This window comes from Anabrus simplex, chromosome 7 (assembly GCF_040414725.1).
Source record: "Anabrus simplex isolate iqAnaSimp1 chromosome 7, ASM4041472v1, whole genome shotgun sequence".
NCBI lineage: Eukaryota > Metazoa > Arthropoda > Insecta > Orthoptera > Tettigoniidae > Anabrus > Anabrus simplex.
Window position 1 is genome coordinate 238,881,634 of NC_090271.1, and position 20,349 is coordinate 238,901,982.

Here is a 20,349-nt window from a genome sequence, read left to right on the forward strand (position 1 = left end):
TAAGAACATGTAAGACGATCATGTGTTAGATGACAGAGAAAAAAATCGTCCAGCATGGGGGTCGAACCCACGACCCTGAGATTAAGAGCCTCATGCCCTACCGACTGAGCTAGCTGGGCTGTACAATGTCAGAATTGACTACTTACTAAGAACATGTCAGAAGACCATGTATTCGACGAGAGCGAGAACTCGCCCAGCGTTGGATCGAACTCACGACCCTGAGATTGTGCGTCCCGTGCTCTAACAACTGGGCTAGCTGGGCTGTGCAACATAGGCCTTGTTCACTTATTAAGGACATGTAAGGCGATCATGTGTTAGATGACAGCGGAAAAATCGCCCAGCGTGGGTGTCGAACCCACGACCCCGCGCTTACGAGCCTCATGCCCTACCGACTGAGGTAGCCGGGCGGTGGAGTGTAGGTTTTGATTACATATTATGTACATGTAAGACGATCATCTATTAGCTCTGTGCGAAAAAGTCGCCCAGCATGGGGCTCGAACCCACGGTCCTGAGATTAAGAGTCTCATGCTCTATCAAGTGAGTTAGCCGGGCTGTGCAATGTCAGAATTGATTACTTATTAAGAACATGTAAGACGATCATATATTCGATGAGAGCAAAAACCCCGCCCAGCGTGGGCTTCGAACCCACGACCCTGAGAGTAAGAGTCTCATGCTCTACCGACTGAGCTAGCCGGGCTGTACAATAGTAGAATTGGTTACTCTTAAGAACATGTAAAACGATCATGTATTCGATGAGAGCAAAATCCCGCCCAACGTGGAGGACCATCCCACGACCTTGCGATTAAGAGCCTCATGCCCTACCGACTGAGAAAGCCGGGCTATGCAATGTCAGAATTGATTACTTATAAAGAACATGTAAGACGATCTAGTATTCGATGTGTGCGAAAAACTCGACAAGCGTGTGGTCGAACTCACGTCCCTGAGATTATGAGTCTCGTGCTCTACCGACTGGGCTAGACGGGCTGTGTAACAAAGGTCATGTTTACTTATTAAGAACATGTAAGACGATCATGTGTTCGATGAGAGCAAAATCCCTGCCCAGCGTGGGGTTCGAACACACGACCCTGAGATTAAGAGTCTCATGCTCTACCGACTGAGGTAGCCGGGTTGTACAACGTCAGAATTGATTAGTTATGAAGAACATGTGAGGCGATCATACATTCGAGGAGCGCAAAAGTCTCGCCCTGCGTGGGGCTCTAAACCACGACCCTGAGATTAAGAGTCTCATGGACTTCCGACTCAGGTAGCCGGGCTGTGCAATGTCAGAATAGATTACTTACTAACAACATGTAAGACGATCATGTGTTAGATGACAGCGAAAAAATCGCCGATCTTGGGGTGTCGAACCCACGACCCTGCGATTAAGAGATTCATGCCCTACCGCCTGAGCTAGCCGGGCGGTATGTTGCAGGTCTTGATTACTTATTATGTACATGTAAGACGATCATCTATTAGCTGTGTGCGAAAAACTCGCCCAGCGTGGGGCTAGAAACCACGACCCTGAGATTAAGAGTCTCATGCTCTACCGACTGAGGTAGCCGGGCTCTGCAATGTCAGAATAGATTACTTTTTAACAACATGTAAGACGATCATGTGATAGATGACAGCGGAAAAATCGCTGAGCTTGGGGTATTGAACCCACGACGCTGCGATTAAGAGACTCATGCCCTACCGACTGAGCTAGCCGGGCGGTATATTGTAGGTCTTGATTACTTATTATGAACATGTAAGACGATCATGTGTTAGATGACAGAGAAAAAATTGCCTAGCTTGGGGGTCGAACCCACGACGCTGCGATTAAGAGACTCATGCCCTACGGATTGAGCTAGCCGGGCGGTATATGGTATTTCTTGATTACTTATTATGTACATGTAAGACGATCATCTATTAGCTGTATGGGAGAAAATCGCACAGCGTGGGGCTCGAACCTACGACCCTGATTTGTGAGTCTCGTGTTCTACCGACCGGGCTAGCCGGACTCTGTAACATAGGTCCTGTTTAATTAAGAACATGTAAGAAGATCATGTGTTAGATGACAGCGAGGCAATCGCCCAGCGTGGGGGTCGAACCCACGACCCTGCGATTAAGAGTCTCATGCCCTACCGACTGAGCTAGCCGGATTGGGCAATGTCAGAATTGATTACTTATTAAGAACATGTAAGGCGATCATGTATTCGATGAGAGCGAAATACTCGCCCAGCGTGTGATCTAACTCACGACGCTGAGATTATGAGTCTCGTGCTCTACCGACTGGGCTAGCCGGGCTGTATAACGTAGGTCTTGTTTACTGATTAAGAACATGTAAGACGATCATGTGTTAGATGACAGAGAAAAATTGCCTAGCTTGGTGGTCGAACCCACGACGCTGCGATTAAGAGACTCATGCCCTACCGACTGAGCTAGCCGGGCGGTATATTGTATTTCTTGATTACTTATTATGTACATGTAAGACGATCATCTATTAGCTGTGTGTGAAAACCTCGCCCAGCCTGGGGCTAGAACCACGACCCTGAGATTACGAGTCTCATGCTCTACCCACAGAGGTAGCCGGACTGTGTAACATAGGTCCTGTTTAATTAAGAACATGTAAGAAGATCATGTGTTAGATGACAGCGAGGCAATCGCCCAGCGTGGGGGTCGAACCCACAACCCTGCTATTAAGAGCCTCATGCCCTAACGACTGAGCTAGCCGCCGTGTGGAGTGTACGTCTTGATTACTTATTATGAACATGTAAGACGATCATGTATTCGATGAGACGAAAAGTCTCGCCCAGCGTGGGGCTCTAACCCACGATCCTGGGATTAAGAGTCTCATGCTCTACCGACTGGGCTTGCCGGGCTGTATATCGTATGTCTTGTTTACTGATTAAGAACATGTAAGACGATCATGTATTCGATGAGAGCAAAAACCTCGCCCAGCGTATGGCTCGAATCCACGACCCTGAGATTATGAGTCTCGAGCTCTACCGACTGGGATAGCTGGGCTGTGTAACTTAGGTCTTGTTCATTTATTAAGAACATGTAAGACGATCATGTGTTAGATGACAGAGAAAAAATTGCCCAGCGTGGGGGTCGAACCCACGACGCTGCGATTAAGAGCCTCATGCCCTACCGCCTGAACTTGCCGGGCGGTGGATGTAGGTTTTGATTACTTATTATGAGCATGTAAGACGATCATGTATTAGTTGTGAGCGAAGAACTCGCCCAGGGTGGGGCTCGAACGCATGACCCCGTGATTAAGAGTCTCATGCTCTATCGACTGATCTAGCCGGGCTGTGCAATGTCAGAATTCATTACTTATTAAGAATATGTAAGACGATCATGTATTCGTTGAGAGCGAAAAACTCGCCCAGCGTGTGGTCGAACTCACGACCCTGAAATTTTGAGTCCCGTGCTCTACCGACTGGACTAGCCGGGCTGTGTAACGTAGGTCTTGTTTAATTATTAAGAACATGTAAGACGGCCATGTATTAGATGACAGCGAAAAAATCGCCCAGCGTGGGTGTAGAACCCACGACCCTGGGATTAAGACCGTCATGCCCTACCGAATGAGCTTGCCGGGCGGTGGATTGTAGGTCTGGATTACTTAATATGAACATGTAATACGATCATCTATTAGCTGTGACCGAAAAACTCGCCCAGCGTGGGGCTCGAATCCACGACCCTGAGAATAAAAGTCTCATGCTCTTCCGACTGACCTAGCCGGGCTGGGCAATGTCGGAATTGATTACTCATTAAGAACATGTAATACGATCATCTATCCCATGAGAGCAAAAATCTCGCCCAGCGTAGGGCTCGAAAGCACGACCCTGAGTTTATGAGTCTGGAGGTCTACCGACTGGGCTAGCCGGGCTGTGTAACGTAGATCTTGTTAACTTATTAAAAACATGTAAGATGATCATGTATTCGATGAGATCGAAAATCTCGCCCAGCGTGTGGTCGAACGCACGTCCCTGAAATTATGAGTCTCGTGCTCTACCGACTGGGTTAGCCGGGCTGTGCAATCTCAGTTTTGATTACTTATTAAGAACATGTAAGACGATCTTGTGTTAGATGACAGCGACAAAATTGGCCAGCGTATGTGTCGAACCCACGATCTCGAGATTAAGAGCCTCATGCCCTACCGACTGAGGTAGCCGGGCGTTGGAATGAAGATCTGAATTACTTATTATGAAAATGTAAGACGATCATCTATTAGCTGTGTGCGAAAAAATCGCCCAGCGTGTGGCTCGAACCCACGACCCTGAGATTAAGAGTCTCATGCTCTACCGACTGAGCTAGCCGGGCTGTACAATGTTAGTTTTGATTACTTATTATGAACATGTAAGACGATCATGTATTTGATGAGAGCAAAAATCTCGCCCAGTGTGGGGGTCGAACCCACCACCCTGCGATTAAGAGCCTCATGCCCTACCGACTGAGCTAGCCGGGGTGTGGAGTGTAGGTCTTGATTAATTATTATGAACATGTAAGACGATCATCTATTAGCTGTGTGCGAGAAACTCGCCCAGCGTGTGGCTCGAACCTAGGACGGTGTTATTGAGAGTCTCATGCTCTACCGACTGAGCTATACGGGCTGTGCAATATCAGAATTGATTACTTATTAAGACCATGCAAGCCGATCATTTAGAGGGTTAAGATTTTCATGTTCAACGGTCTGAGCTAGCCGGGCTGTGCAATGACAGAATTGATTACTTATTAAGAACTCTAACAGCCTGATGCCCCACCGCCTGAGCTAGCCGGGCGGTGGAATGTAGGTCTTGATTACTTATTATGAACATGTAAGATTATCGTCTATTAGCTGTGTGGGAAGAACTCGCCCAGCGTGGGGCTCGAACCCTCGACCGTGAGATTAAGGGTCTCATGCTCTACCGACTGAGCTAGCCGGGCTGCGCAAAGTCAGAATTGATTACTTATTAAGAAAATGTTAGACGATCATGTATTGGATGAGAGCAAAAATCTCGCCCAGCGTGGGGCTAGAACCCCCGAGGCAGAGATTAAGGGTCTCATGCTCTACCGACTAAGCTAACCGGGCTGTACAATGTCAGAATTGATTACTTATTAAGAACATGTAAGACGATCATATAATCGATGAGAGCGAAAAACTCGCCCAGCGTGTGATCGAACTCACGATCCTGAGATTATGAGTCTCGTGCTCTACCGACTGGGCTAGCCAGGCTGTGTAACATAGGTCTTGTTTACTTATTAAGAATGTACCGAGCGGTACTACACCACGCCGCTATTTCAAACTTTGCGCCAGTTGAAACTCCTCTGTCCGCCTGTGTGGTGTAGTGGTTAGCGTGATTAGCTGCCACCCCCGGAGGCCCGGGTTCGATTCCCGGCTCTGCCACGAAATTTGAAAAGTGGTACGAGGGCTGGAACGGGGTCCACTCAGCCTCGGGAGGTAAACTGAGTAGAGGTGGGTTCGATTCCCACCTCAGCCATTATGGAAGTGGTTTTCCGTGGTTTCCCACTTCTTCTCCAGGCGAATGCCGGGATGGTACCTAACATAAGGCCACGGCCGCTTCCTTCCCTCTTCCTTGCCTATCCCTTCCAATCTTCCCATCCCTCCACAAGGCCCCTGTTCAGCATAGCAGGTGAGGCCGCCTGGGCGAGGTACTGGTCATTCTCCCCAGTTGTATCCCCGACCAAGAGTCTGAAGCTCCAGGACACTGCCCTTGAGGCGGTAGAGGTGGGATCCCTCGCTGTGTCCGAGGGAAAAGCCGACCCTGGAGGGTAAACAGATGATGATGATGATGATGAAACTCCTCTACTGGAGGAAGCCTGAACTTTAACGACCATGTTAATTCTCAAGTTTTTCAGAAGATGTCCCTACTGGTAAATTTTGAAGTGTTCTGAACTATGTCAATTTCGATTCATTGTTGTTTTCTCTGTAGCAAGTATTGCGAACATTCTCTTCTAGATGACAATACTTACGAACTACTATTGTGCACCCTAGTGCGAAGTGAGGGAACCCTTTTTTTTTTTTTTTTTGAAGAAATTTAGTTTTTATAAGTTTGTTCCTTATTAAATTTCTTTCAGCTTTTGTTTAAGTTGGCAACGTTAACCCTTTCGTTCTGCCAGTTTTGAAATTGGCCAATCATAAATTTCTGTAATTAATTTTCCACCAATCCTGGTTTTCTTCTTCAGTTCTGACAGGTAATCTTTTGGTCGTCCAATAAAAGGCTTGTGGGCGGGTGTTCTCATTCATGAAAGGTCTCGAATGTTCCGCGAGGGTATATAAACTGCTGATTTTCGGGTTCCGCGCCAATTCAGTAACACCTATCTTTGTGTAAATTATGTAGCGGGGGGCGGGAAGCGCCTCTTTCTTCGGGCAGCAGTTCAACCACCAGGTAATGGCCGTTTAATAACTTCTTTTCTTGCTAGCTCAGCAGTTTAACTCTCGGGGCAGGTCCGAAGCCTTTTTACCATGTAACTTTCCCTAAGTCCGCCTCCGTGGTGTAGTGGTTAGCGTGATTAGCTGCCACCCCTGGAGGTCCGGGTTCGATTCCCGGCTCTGCCACGAAATTTGAAAAGTGGTACGAGGGCTGGAACGGGGTCCACTCAGCCTCGGGAGGTCAACTGAGTAGAGGTGGGTTCGATTCCCACCTCAGCCATCCTAGAAGTGGTTTTCCGTGGTTTCCCACTTCTCCTCCAGGCAAATGCCGGGATGGTACCTAACTGAAGGCCACGGCCGCTTCCTTCCCTCTTCCTTGCCTGTCCCATCCAATCTTCCCATCCCACCGCAAGGCCCCTGTTCAGCATAGCAGGTGAGGCCGCCTGGGCGAGGTACTGGTCATTCTCCCCAGTTGTATCCCCCGACCCAAAGTCTGAAGCTCCAGGACCCTGCCCTTGAGGCGGTAGAGGTGGGATCCCACGCTTAGTCCGTGGGAAAAACCGACCCTGGAGGGTAAACAGATGATGATGATGATGATGAACTTTCCCTAAAATATAAAGACACTTGGTACCAATTCTATCTTTTTAAACTACATATTGGGATATAGAGTGCTTAACCCTCTCGAGCTCCCACTCATATTGCGTTGAGGTGACCTTATTTTCACAACCGTTTCTTCCTTAATGTAATGTAAATTTTCTTCTTCTATAAGTCACCTCCTTAGTATGGGATTAGCCCTTGCAGTAACGGCCTAGTGCCAAGTAGGTTTTATATAAAGTGTATTAGCAGTGCAAGAACGCCTCCTCTCAAGTTGGTATTTTAGAGGCCATGTAATTGACCTGCTTCTTTACCGAATAGGCCTCAGTAGGTTGGGTATTTTTACCCCTGTGTTATTTGTGTTTGGAGGTCAACTTGAATGTTGAGTTTGGTGTGGCCTTTCATAGGCTTGAACTTAAGAGCGAGTCACTCTTTCTTAAATTTTGTTTTCTGCGCGCCTCGAGGAGGCTTTACTGTGTAATTGGGAGCAAGTGCTCCTGGGCATGATTGGGGTCTTCTGCCCCTTTGTTGAATTCTGTATATCGTAACGTTGGGCTAATAATGTCGTATGGCTTTTAGTGCCGGGATATCCCAGGACGGGTTCGGCTCGCCAGGTGCAGGTCTTTCTATTTGACACCCGTAGGTGACCTGCGCGTCGTGATGAGGATGAAATGATGATGAAGACAACACATACACCCAGCTCCCGTGCCATTGGAATTAACCAATTAAGGTTAAAATCCCCGACCCGGCCGGGAATCGAACCCGGGACCCTCTGAACCGAAGGCCAGTACGCTGACCGTTCAGCCAACGAGTCGGACACGTTGGGCTTATAGCTCAAGAATTGTGTGTCTGGCTCTCGGAGCCCAAATTCTGTAACTCTGTAATTGTACATTATCGATTTGTGTTTCGGCTACTGACAAGGGAACATCCACAATGGTGAAGTCGCCGATCGCGATGAAACTTAGCAAACACATTGAGGTACATGTAAAAACAATGCCAGCATCAATTTTAGGCGCCAACATTCATTAGCGCGTTAACTATGGGGCCTAAAAGTTGTAACATTTCAAGTTCCGCGCGAACAGCGATGAATTCCTCCTGACCAATGCTTAGCCGGAACACTGCTCTGTGCCACACCTCTGCTCCTCCTTCCCTCCGTCCCGCCTGGTTCAGCACCACTCGTTTCCCTCTCCCTGCGCTGCCGCCTGCTTAGCTGTCGAACAAAACCTGTGCTACACTGCGTACGCTATCAGCCTTCCTCATAGCTCTCCCTTGGAATTTCCACATTGTATAGGCAGTTTACATTGTTGTACCAGTTCGTACAATAGCCATGTACACTTTTACGTATGTAACTGCCATTGTACCCAGAAGACTGTAGTGTGATACTTTAGTATGGCTACTTGTTGAATACATAGACCTCTGTCAGCTATAGCGCAAAAGTACGAGTAAGTAGGACTACAGATCTGCCTGTGATTACGGTATAGCCTATCTACTGCATATATAAATGCACATCTTTATTTCTTTTTAAAGATTTTGCTTATTACGTCAATCATTCCATGTCATACTCATATCAAAGTTGTCTATGCATTTAATTGATTTATGTTCGACAACCATGGCTGCAATTGAAATGTGTTGTGCCTTTCACTGCAAAACATAAATACATCGTTCAATACAAGCACAAATAAAAACATTCTATCTAGATTCCTTATACCAGAGTACGCAATACGGGAAATACCAGCAGTTTCTAACTCGGAGTTTATCATTGCTGTTGTTCGCGATTTCGTTTCGTTATGACACAACTGATAGCGTACACAAAATGGGGGTAGGGGAGTGGACATGAAAAGAAGGTCTGGACCTGTAACCTTATTTTGATATCCTGAGGTACAACATCTCATTACATTCATTGAGATCCTCTACCCCGGGCACGTAATTTCTTTAAATAAAAGGATATTTAACGTTGTTTCAAGGTGGGTGATTTATTTTAATAAATTTCATATGTATGTCCACTCTAAATGAAACTACCGACAGCTTCAAGGTGTTTCAGACGTAAATAATAATTGAAGCCTAGGTCGGACGCGGTACCTTATACCACGTTTGTCCACGCCCGATGATGCTTAACTCGGGGTTGTACCCACGAATTGACAACCCACCGGAATTAGCAGGAATGAAAATATAACATTTGCATAAAATATGAGTAAATACGTTTGGGTTATTTATTATCATTATGTGTGAAACGGAACGTGAATTAAAGGATTTCAATAATTATAGTACGTAAAGAAGCAAAATATAGTGCCGGTCTCGTTCCACAGCCAAGCAGCCGGCAAGCGCGAGGAGAAGGGAGGGGAACGTGCCGGGGAGAACCACTTGGAGGGTAAAAGGCGGTGCAGAGGGTGTGTCTCCAGACGGGAAGTGTGTGTGCCGGCTTAGCATTGGCCAGCAGGTATTCATCGCTGATCGCGCGGAACTTGAAATGTCGCAACTTTAGGCCCCTTAGTTAACGCGCTAATGAATGTTGGCGCCTAAAATTGATGCTGGCATAGTTTTTACATGTACCTCAATGTGTTTGCTAAGTTTCATCGCGATCGGCGACTTCACCATTGTGGATGTTCCCTTGTGAGTACCTGTTCTATTTGTTATTTCTTAATCTTGAAAAGAAAATATAACCTTGTTAAATTTTATCTTACCTTTAATTTCGTATTTTGAGACCTGTTCACCCCCGCACCTTCTTTCACCTCAGCACATCCACAAAACGCGGTAACAAGTGGTAGCAAAGCGTGGTTGAATGGGTCTCAATTTAGCCACTTTTGACAGCTAAACATTGCTTTGCTTTCGAACTCTAACAATTTTCTCAGTTGCTGAAATTTTTTGATTTTTCCTTTTTCAAAATTGCTCTATCATCATGTCCGGCCCTCGCGAGGTTCTTCATCCTTTCTATTTGCTTAAAGTGGAAATAATTTATGAATTATCTCTCAGAAACGTTCAATCTGGAGGCACGGTTGCAGTCGACTCCAGTAAGCTGAAAGATTCCCTTGATTTACCTATTACCATCCCGACTTTGGGAGAAAAATAGATTGACGATGCTCTCTCAACGATCAATGACAATACTACTGAGCTAGCATCTGTAGTTAGCTTTTTGAAGTAAGTGATCCATCTCCTAATCAACTCAAAAGAGTACAGGCTAGGTTGTACCACTTTTATAATAGGGTATGTGATCTATTGTCTCTGAAGTTAAATGACGTTCAGGGTAAGGAAGCTAGCGTCCTGGCCGAAAACTTGTCCCGATTGTCTAGTAAAGTTAGTCAGTTGTTATCTGGACCTGCCGTCCCTAAAGTCGACCAACCTATGGTAGTAAATATTGTTAGTGGGGAGGATTCCTCGAAAGAGGAAGGAAAGGACACTGAGGCGACCACACAACGAACATCTGCCCCATCAGTATCAGTGGCAGATCGTCGCAAGTCCATTCCACCCTTTGTGCTAAATAATGCTCCTTCTGAATCTGCTTATCCGCCACTTAGGCCCCTTCCTACTGCATCTCCTGGTTTCAGCAGTTTACACCATCTATTAGCTATGTTGCTTAGAGGTATTTCTAAGTTTTCGGTTAACTCTACAAGTGACGTAAATTCATTCTTAAGGTTTTTAGTTGAGTTTCAGGATCATGCCCTCGTTTTTTCTCTTTCTGCTTGTCAAATTTTGCAAATCATCTATCCCTATGCAATAGTGTTCTCTCAGACAAAATAGTAAGAGCCATTGCCGAACAATCATCTATTGAAGATTTTCATGCACACCTTCTTGCAAATTTCATTCCTGCTCGTGCTAGGTCATCTCTGATTCAGAAGTACTATTATCGAGTACAAAGACTGGATGAGAATCTTGCTGATTTCATACTAGACATTAAATTCTATACCGGGGTGTTTGCTCTTCATTTTCCGGAAGATCAAATTGTACAGGCTATTGTAGAAGGTATTTCACCACCTTACCGATCATACTTGTGTTTCGCTCGCGTCCGCAAACTTTCGCTGAGCTAGAAGCTATGGCTGTATCGGCTGAAGGAGTTAGATACGCCGATTCCTTGCGTGTTGCGAAAGAACCCCTCCTTCTTTTAGTAATCCTCGGCCTCCACCTCGCCGACCAGACACACCCCGTAAATGTTATGCTTGCGGGTCGCCTGACCATCTTCGGAACAAGTGCCCATCAATCAAGTCTAGTGGGACAAGGAATGGAGCAGGGTCATCTCAAGGCTGTTTTAAATGCGGCGCGTTCTCCCATATTGTTAAGAACTGCCCTAATACCAACAGCACCCCCTCTTGCTCAACTTCGGGTGCAACCTCCAACAACAATCAAAAGTGACTGGTGGCTTCGGCTGAGTCCACTAATCCAGCTTCCCGAGGCTCAGCCCCTGGTAAACAGGTCGAAAATTCAGGGAAAATTCAATCTTCAAATTTATCTTTTGAATGCCCTAAAGAATGTCTTAGGATTGCGGCGGATACCCCGCACCCGTACCTTTTCTCAAAATTGAGTTAAATAATGAGCCTATAACTGCTCTTTTAGATTCAGGGAGTGTTTGTTCTATTGTTTCGGCTGAATGGTATTCGAAATTGAAATCTATTTGTAAACTTCCTGACCATTGATCATCTTCTGTTCAATATGTTTCGGCTAATTCTTCTCCATTAGAAATTTTAGGCTCCTTATATGACAAAATTCGTATTTTTAAATTTACTTGGAATGTTAAATTGTTTGTGGCCAAGCACTTGTCTTGCCCCATTATACTGGGAGCTGACTTCATTTCTCATACCGGTCTAGTGCTCGACCTTCAGAGTAAGTCGTGCACATTCAAATTTGCTTCCAATTGTAAAATACCCTTATTGAAATGTAATTCTGCATCATGTTCATCTATTTCACCTACCCAGGATGAGATGTTGTTAGACCATAGACATCTACCTGAGGAGCAGGCTGATAGTATTCGTAAGTTGTGTCAGTCGTTTCCAGAGGTGTTCTCTGATACTCTTGGTGTTACTGACCTGATTGAATACAAAATTGAGGTCACGGATTCGATTCCTGTCCGTTTTCCACCATATAGGCTATCTCCACCTAAAATGCAGGCTCTGAAAGAAATCATTGATCAAATGTTAAAGGATGGCATTATTAGGCCCTCTAAGTCGGCGTATTCGTCGCCTATTTTTCTAGTTCCGAAACCCCAAGCTTGCTGCAGGCCTGTCATTGATTATAGGGCTCTCAATCGGAAGGTGGTGTTACAATCTGTGCCCCTTCCTGACCTTCATTCTTGTTTTTAATGGTTTCGTAGAGCTAAATTCTTCACCATCTTGGATTTGAATCAGGCCTATAATCAAATTCCCCCTGCTGAAGAGGCTAAACACCTTACAGCGTTTGCCACGGATTGGAATTTGTATGAATACAACCGCGTGCCTTTCGGGCTCCCCACGGGAGCAGCTGTACTCACTAGACTGCTAGATAGGGTCTTCTCCGACATCAAATTCGAGTACTTGTATCACTATCTTCATGATGTCGTCGTATTTTCGGAGACTTTTGAAGAACAACTAGATCATCTGCCAGAAGTTCTCAATCGCCTTCCTGTGAAGTTGTCCAAGGTTGCCTTCGCTATGCCCTCCATGTCATTCCTAGGGCATATTGTGTCGCCCGATGGTGTTGCAGTCGATCATTCTAGAACACAGGCCATCCGTGATTTTAAACCTCCCAAGGACATCAAAGGGATCGCCAGGTTCATTGGTATGGTGAATTTCTTCAGGAAGTTTATTCCTAACTTCGCTAATAGAGCGGCTCCCTTGAACCTTCTTCGTAGGAAAGGCATCAAATTCGAGTGGGGGCCTTCGCAACAAGTTGCTTTTCAAGACCTGAAATTAGCTCTCTGTAATGCCCCTGTCCTTGCTATGCCTGATTTCTCGAAGAAATTCATCGTCCAAACCGACGCGTCGTCGTCGGCGGTAGCTGCAGTCCTTCTTCGAGAGACTGAACTAGGGAGGTGACCCATCGCCTATGCATCTAGGACTCTATCGACTCAAGAAGCCAAGTATTCCATCTATGAGCTCGAAGGTTTGGCAGTCTTATTTGCCTTAGAAAAGTTCCGTCTCTATCTGGAACATGTCAAATTCGACTTGGAGACGGATAATCAAGCACTAAGCTGGGTCTTAGGTAGGCCGCGTTGTACTGGTCGTATAGCCCGGTGGGCTATCCGAATTTCGGCATTCCAATTTGACGTTAGGCATATCAGAGGTACTGAAAATGTTGTTGCAGACGGACTCAGCCGTATGTTTTCCAACGACGTCGAGACCCATGAACCGGTCGATAGTTCATCCCCTCCCGAGTCCATACTATCTGAGGTTAATGCCATCTTATCAGATGCTCCCATGCTGTTTAGGGACATTGAGAAATACCAACGTGAAGATCCGACGCTGGCTCCGATAATGGAAACCCTTCCTTCTGGGGAACACGTCGTCCCATATGTACTGAGGAATGGTGTTTTATGTTGCCCTTCGAGGCATGATAGGATGATGAAAGTTGTCGTTCCAGCTGTTCTTGTACCTATGATCTTTAAGTACTATCATGAGACCCCATTAGGGGGGGCATCTAGGCATCTTTAAAACTCGTGAAAAGATTCGTGAAAGGTTCATCTGGAAAGGTATGGACGGTGAAATCCGTGAACTAGTAAAGGCTTGTAAATCTTGTTTGCTTAGTAAACCCACCATGTCTACCAAGGTAGGCCTTTTTTCTTCTCATCAAGCGTCGCGCCCAATGGAATGCCTGTATATTGATTATGTAAGACCCTTCCCCCAGTCAAAGGGAAATGCCAACAAGTTCATGTTTGTATGTGTAGATGGTTTTACAAGATTTTCCTGGTTATTTCCGACTAAGCTGGCTACCGCTCAGTCCACCATCATCATCATCATCATCTGTTTACCCTCCAGGTTCGGTTTTTCCCTCGGACTTAGCGAGGGATCCCACCTCTACCGACTCAAGGGCAGTGTCCTGGAGCTTCAGACTCTTGGTCGGGGGATACAACTGGGGATTATGACCAGTAACTCGCCCAGGCGGCCTCACCTGCTATGCTGAACAGGGGCCTTGTGGAGGGATTGGAAGATTGGAAGGGATGGGCAAGGAAGAGGGAAGGAAGCGGCCGTGGCCTTAAGTTAGGTACCATCCAGGCATTCGCCTGGAGGAGAAGTGGGAAACCACGGAAAACCACTTCCAGGATGGCTGAGGTGGGAATCGAACCCACCTCTACTCAGTTGACCTCCCGAGGCTGAGTGGACCCCGTTCCAGCCCTCGTGCAACTTTTCAAATTTCGTGGCAGAGCCGGGAATCGAACCCGGGCCTCCGGGGGTGGCAGCTAATCACGCTAACCACTACACCGCAGAGGCGGACTCAGTCCACCATCACTTGTCTAAATTCAATCTTTGCTTCTTTTGGTCCGTGTCAATATATTGTGTTTGACAATGCTAAGGCTTTCACATCTAATTTATTTCGTAAATTTTGTTTTGATCTGTCCATATCTCATGTGACAACTTCTGCTTATTATCCTCAAACATCTCTGGCTGAACGGGTTAATCGTAATCTGAGGTCCGCGTTGATTGCCTATCATCATGAAGATCATTCTAGGTGGGACACGTCCCTGCATTGGTTAGCTTTTGCTTTGAATTCGGTGGTTCATGAATCTCATAAGTTTACTCCAGCTTCGTTGATGTTCAAGTTTGTTCCCAACACGCCGCTCTCTAACCTCTGGTCTCGGAGTGACATTCTACCTGAGACAATAGATCCCGATAACATTAAAGATCTTTGGAAGAAGGCTAAAGCCAATCTTAAAGTGTCTCATGAAAAGGTTAGGGAAAGATATGATCGTGGACGGAGACCCACCAATTTGAAGGTAGGCGATCAGGTGATGGTCAAGAATTTTGTTCCCGCGGGCAAGCTTGCCCCCAGATTTCATGGGCCGTGTACTATTCTCGATTTCCTTACACCCGTTACATTATTGCTAAGCAATCCAGCCACCGAGAGGATATTTAGGGTTCACCTGTCACAGGTGAAACCGGTGTAATTTCTGTGCTAACTTGCTTCACATAATTTTGAAAGAAATATGAAGGTTATATTTTTGTTTGAGGGGTTTCACTTTTAAGGCCTTCTGCCCTTGGAATCTGTTTCCCTATATGTAAGCAGTTTCGTAAACCTTCCCCGACCAGTTAAACTGCCATCCTGTCCTTGCCATGGCCATTACCACGCTCCCGTCTCCTGCTCAACAACACACAGTGGCTTTCTAATGAAATAAATATCTCCACGCCGCTGGCCCCTCAACCTCGCCACAAAGACTGTACCCTAAAACAATTATGGTCCACCAAAATTCTGCCGCCGAGCTTTAATGTTTCAGTGCCCCCGCAGCAGCGCGGAGACGTACCGCCACTGAGGTGGGGTAGGGGCACGCCCCTCTCCAGTGAGGCGAACCAGGGTACGGCGAGCCGGAGTCCTCCGCCCGGCCAAGGCTCATGTGCGGCGCACAACCTGCAACTCGCCCGCGACCTGTATGTTCGCCGCGGGCGCGGCGTGCTTCAACTCCACTACTCCACTCATAGTGCGGGCGAGCGGTATCTCAGGGTACTTGAGGGGTCCGAGCGGCCTCCTCTGGACACAAGCAGCAGCGGCCGGTCTGGCCGTCTAACTTAATCAACCTTGAATGTACTCAATCAGCTACATGGACATTTAATATCAACAAATACTACAGTTTTGAATCCAACTGCAATATCTGGTGGACTTAGAAAATTTTTCCTCAACTTTAAAAACTAAAAGTTTCCTTCTGAATTCAACTTCTACAAGCATAAAGACTTTACATCTAAAGTAACTATAAAGAATTGTGAAACTGGATCCAATCATTTTAAGAGTCTCATGCTCTACCGACTGAGCTTGCCGGGCTGTGCAATGTCAGAATTGATTACTTATTAAGAACATGTAAGACGATCATGTATTCGATGAGCGCGAAAAACTCGTCCAGCGTGTGGTCGAACTCACGTTCCTGAGATTATGAGTCTCGTGCTCTACCGACTGGGCTAGCCGGGCTGTGTAACATAGGTCTTGTTTACTTATTAAGAACATGTAAGACGTTCAATGTGTTAGATGACAGCGACAAAATTGACCAGCGTGCTTGTCGAACCCACAACCCTGAGATTAAAAGCCTCATGTCCTACCGACTGAGCTAGCCGGGAGGTGGAATGAAAGTCTTGATTACTTATTATGAACATGTAAGACGATAATCTATTAGCTGTGTGCGGAAACCTCCCCCATCGTGGGGCTCGAACCCACGACCCTGAGATTAAGAGTCTCAAGTTCTACCGACTGAGCTAGCCGGGCTGTACAATGCCAGTTTTGATTACTTATTAAGAACATGTAAGACGATCATGTATTTGATGAGAGCAAAAATCTCGCCCAGCGTGGAGGTCGAACCCACGACCCTGCGATTAAGAGATTCATGCCCTTCCGAATGAGCTAGCCGGGCCGTCGAGTGTATGTCTTGATTTCTTATTATGTACATGTAAGACGATAATCTATTAGCTATGTGCGAAAAGCTCGCCCAGAGTGGGGCAGGAACCCAGGACCCTGGGATTAAAAGTCTCATGCTCTACCTACTGAGCAAGCCGGGCTGTGCAATGTCAGAATTGATTACTTATTAAGGACATTAACAGCATGATGCCCTACCGACTGAGCTAGCCGGGCGGTGAATTGTAGGTCTTGATTAATTAATATGAACATGTAAGACGATCATCTATTAGCTGTGCGCGAAAAACTCGCCCAGCGTGGGGCTCAAACCAACCACTCTGAGATTATGGGTCTGATGCTCTACCGAATGAGCTAGCCGGGTTGTACAACGTCAGAATTGATTACTTATTAAGAACATGAAAGACGATCATAATTTCGATGAGAGTGAAAAACTCGCCCAGCGTGTGGTCGCACCCACGACCCTGAGATTAAGAGTCTCATGCTCTACCGACTGAGCTGGCCGGGCTGTGCAAGGTCGGAATAGATTACTTATTAAGAATATGTAATACGATCATGTGTTCGATGAGAGCAAAATTCTCGCCCTGCGTGGGGCTCGAACCCACGACCCTGAGATTAAGAGTCTCATGCTCTACCGACTGAGCTAGCCGGGCTGTGCAACGTCAGAATTGATTACTTATTAAGAACATGTAAGACGATCAGATATTCGATGAGAGCGAAAAACTCGAACAGCGTGTGGTCGAACTCACGTCCCTGAGATTATGAGTCTCGTGATCAACCGACTGGGCTAGCCGGGCTGTGTAACATAGGTCTTGTTTACTTATTAAGAACATGTAAGGCGAGCATGTGTTAGATGACAGCGACAAAATTGGCCAGCGTGTGTGTCGAACCCACGACCCTGAGATTAAAAGCCTCATTCTCCTCCGACTGAGCTAGCCGGACGATGGAATGTAGGTCTTGATTACTTATTATGAACATGTAAGGCGATCATCTGTTAGCTGTGTGCGAAAAACTCGCCCAGCGTGGGGCTCGAACCCAAGACACTGAGATTAAGAGTCTCATGCTCTACCGACTGAGCTAGCCGGGCTGGGAAAGGTAAGAATTGATTACTTATTAAGAAAATGTAAGACCATCATGTGTTCGATGACAGCAAAATTCTCGCCCATCGTGGGGCTCGAACCCACGACCCTGAGATTAAGAGTCTCATGCTCTACCGACTGAGCTAGCCGGGCTGTGCATCGTCAGAATTGATTACTTATTAAGAACTAGCAAGGTACCCGTGCTTCGCTACGGTATTATACTGAAATTTGTAATTGAATGCTTATTGTTTTAGATATATAATCCGCCGAAATTCGCGATCTGATACGTTTTCAGCGAGAATCCACCAATATTCCCGATCTGACTCGTTTTCTATTTGATTACGCCACGTTTCCTCCCATTTTTCAATCTTCCTTTCCAGCAATCGATTTCGTACTTCCCGGGCTAGGCTCAGGTATTCTTCCCGGTCAGTTGGGTCCGTAAATCTTTGCCAGACCGTATTTTCCTATAATCATTTTTAATCTGGATAAAATCCTTCAGGAGATCCGGCGTGGTGTCATATTGGGTGCCTTGGCGGCATTGAACCCGCGGCCGGACTGCATTCTTAGTCATTACGCGTCCAGGAGCCGTTTGCAGCGCGGTCCGCACATTTGACGACGGTCCGGAACATTATTATTATTATTATTATTATTATTAATGTTATTCTTCTTCTTCTTATTATTATTACTATTATGTGTTGCTGGGATGAATGATGACAGGGAAAACCGGAGTATCCGGAGAAAAACCTGTCCCGCCTCCGTTTTGTCCAGCACGAATGTCACATGGAGTGACCGGGATTTGAACCACGGAACCCAGCTGTGAGAGGCCGGCGCGCTGCCGCCTGAGCTACGGAGGATCCTTATAAGTACATTGAGAACAGTAAAATCAATTGGTCTCACCTCCTTTTACACCCCACCGCCGTTAGTTTTTACTGCCATCCCCCCCCCCCCAAATTAAAAGAACGCGTGTTTCTTTATGTTTAAGGGAGATTCCAAACACCAATGTTCACGTCTATTACCTTCAGTTTTGAGATATAAGTATCCCCATGAATATAATTTTCTTTTGTCACTTCATTTCAGACTACTTCCCCCCCCCCCCCTAAGTGAATATTCCCGCAAAAAATACTTGTTTCTTTAATAGTGAAGGATCTTCTAAATACCAATTATCACGACTCTAACTTCTTCACTTTTTGATTTATGTGTCCTCATGAAAGGAATTCAACTCCTTTACACTCCCGCCCCCCAAGATGGTTTCCCCCCAAAACGCATTTTTCTTCGTTTTTAAAGGAGATCCAAATACGAATTTTCACGTCTGTAACAACTTTAGTTTTTATTAGATGTATATATTCTCATACAATTAAAGTCAATTAATTTTTCAATTCTTTCACCCCCCTCCCACCGCTTCATTGGATTTTCCGAGAATACGTGTTTCTTTACTTTTAAAGCAGATTGCAAATATCAAATTTCACGTCTGTAACATCTTCAACTTTAAGATATCAGTAGCCTAATTAAAAGAATTCAACACCATGTTCAGTCACTTTCACCTCCCCCCCCCCTCCACCCAAGTGGTATTTCCGAAAATTAAAAATACACGTTTCTTTAGGTTTAATAGAGATAAAAATACCATTTTTCACTTCTGTAACGTTAAGTTTTTTTAGATATACTGTAAAAATTCTCATTTTAAAATTTCACCCTTTTTGGGTTCCCCTTAAATGGAGTTTCCAAAAACAAATCACCTATGTTTCTTTACATTTACAGGAGATTCCAAACACCCACTTTTTACGTCTGTAACATTTTACGTTTCCAAGATAATCTTTCAAAAATTCACCCCAATTTGTCACTTCTGTTTAACCGCCATTAATAGGATTTTCCAAAAACTAAAAAAATACGTGTTTCTTTATTTTTAAAAGAGATCCCATATACAAATTTTCAGTTCTGTAATATCTTCCGTTTCTGAGATATATGTATCCTCATTAAAGGCATTCAACCCATTTTTCACCCTTTTACACCCCTCCTATTGGGATTTACAGGAAACAAAAAAATACATGTTCTTTTATTTTTAGAGGAGATTCTAACTACCAATTTTTACATATGTAAATTTTAAAGTTTTAAGATGTGGACACATTCATTTTAAAAAATTCACCCCCCTTTTCACCCCTCAATATTTGGATTTTCCAAAAACGAAAAAATACGTGTTTCTTTATAATTAAGTAGATCCCAAATACCAATTTTTAGGTCTGTAATATCTTCAGGTTCTGAAATATAAGTAGCCTCATTAAAGGCATTCAACCCATTATTCACCCTTTTACACCCTTCCTATTGGGATTTTCCGAAAACAAAAGAATACCTGTTTCTTTATTTTTAAAGGAGATTCTAAATACCAATTTTTACATCTATAAACTGTAACAGTTTTGAGATATAGATACACTCATTTTAAAAAATCACCCCCTTTTCACCCCCCCATTAACTGGATTTTCCAAAAACAAAAAATACGTGTTTCTTTATTTTTAAAGGAGATCCCAAACACCAATTTTCAGGTCTGTAATATCCTCAATTTATGAAATATAAGTAGCCTCATCAAAGGCATACAACCCCTTTTTCACCCCTTTTCACCCCTCCTATTGCGATCTTCCGAAAACAAAAAAATACTTGTTTCTTTATGTTTAATGAAGATTCTATATACCAATTTTTACATCTGAAAACTTTAAAAGTTCGGAGATATAGATTCACTCATTTTAAAAATTCACCCCCTTTTCACCCTCCCATTAATTGGATTTTCCAAAAACAAAAAAATACTTGTTTCTTTATTTT

General features: G+C 45.0%; 5 non-coding genes across 5 annotated transcripts; all 5 read right to left on the reverse strand.

The window, feature by feature from the left end:
- Window positions 1–624: 624 nt before the first annotated feature.
- TRNAK-CUU (transfer RNA lysine (anticodon CUU)) lies at window positions 625–697 on the reverse strand. The gene has a single exon. It is a non-coding gene; the product is annotated as a tRNA-Lys (tRNA).
- A 3,538-nt stretch (window positions 698–4,235) lies between these two features.
- On the reverse strand, window positions 4,236–4,308 carry TRNAK-CUU (transfer RNA lysine (anticodon CUU)). The gene has a single exon. It is a non-coding gene; the product is annotated as a tRNA-Lys (tRNA).
- A 12,734-nt stretch (window positions 4,309–17,042) lies between these two features.
- Window positions 17,043–17,115, reverse strand: TRNAK-CUU (transfer RNA lysine (anticodon CUU)). The gene has a single exon. It is a non-coding gene; the product is annotated as a tRNA-Lys (tRNA).
- Window positions 17,116–17,476: 361 nt separating this feature from the next.
- Window positions 17,477–17,549, reverse strand: TRNAK-CUU (transfer RNA lysine (anticodon CUU)). The gene has a single exon. It is a non-coding gene; the product is annotated as a tRNA-Lys (tRNA).
- Window positions 17,550–17,621: 72 nt separating this feature from the next.
- TRNAK-CUU (transfer RNA lysine (anticodon CUU)) lies at window positions 17,622–17,694 on the reverse strand. The gene has a single exon. It is a non-coding gene; the product is annotated as a tRNA-Lys (tRNA).
- Window positions 17,695–20,349: the final 2,655 nt, after the last annotated feature.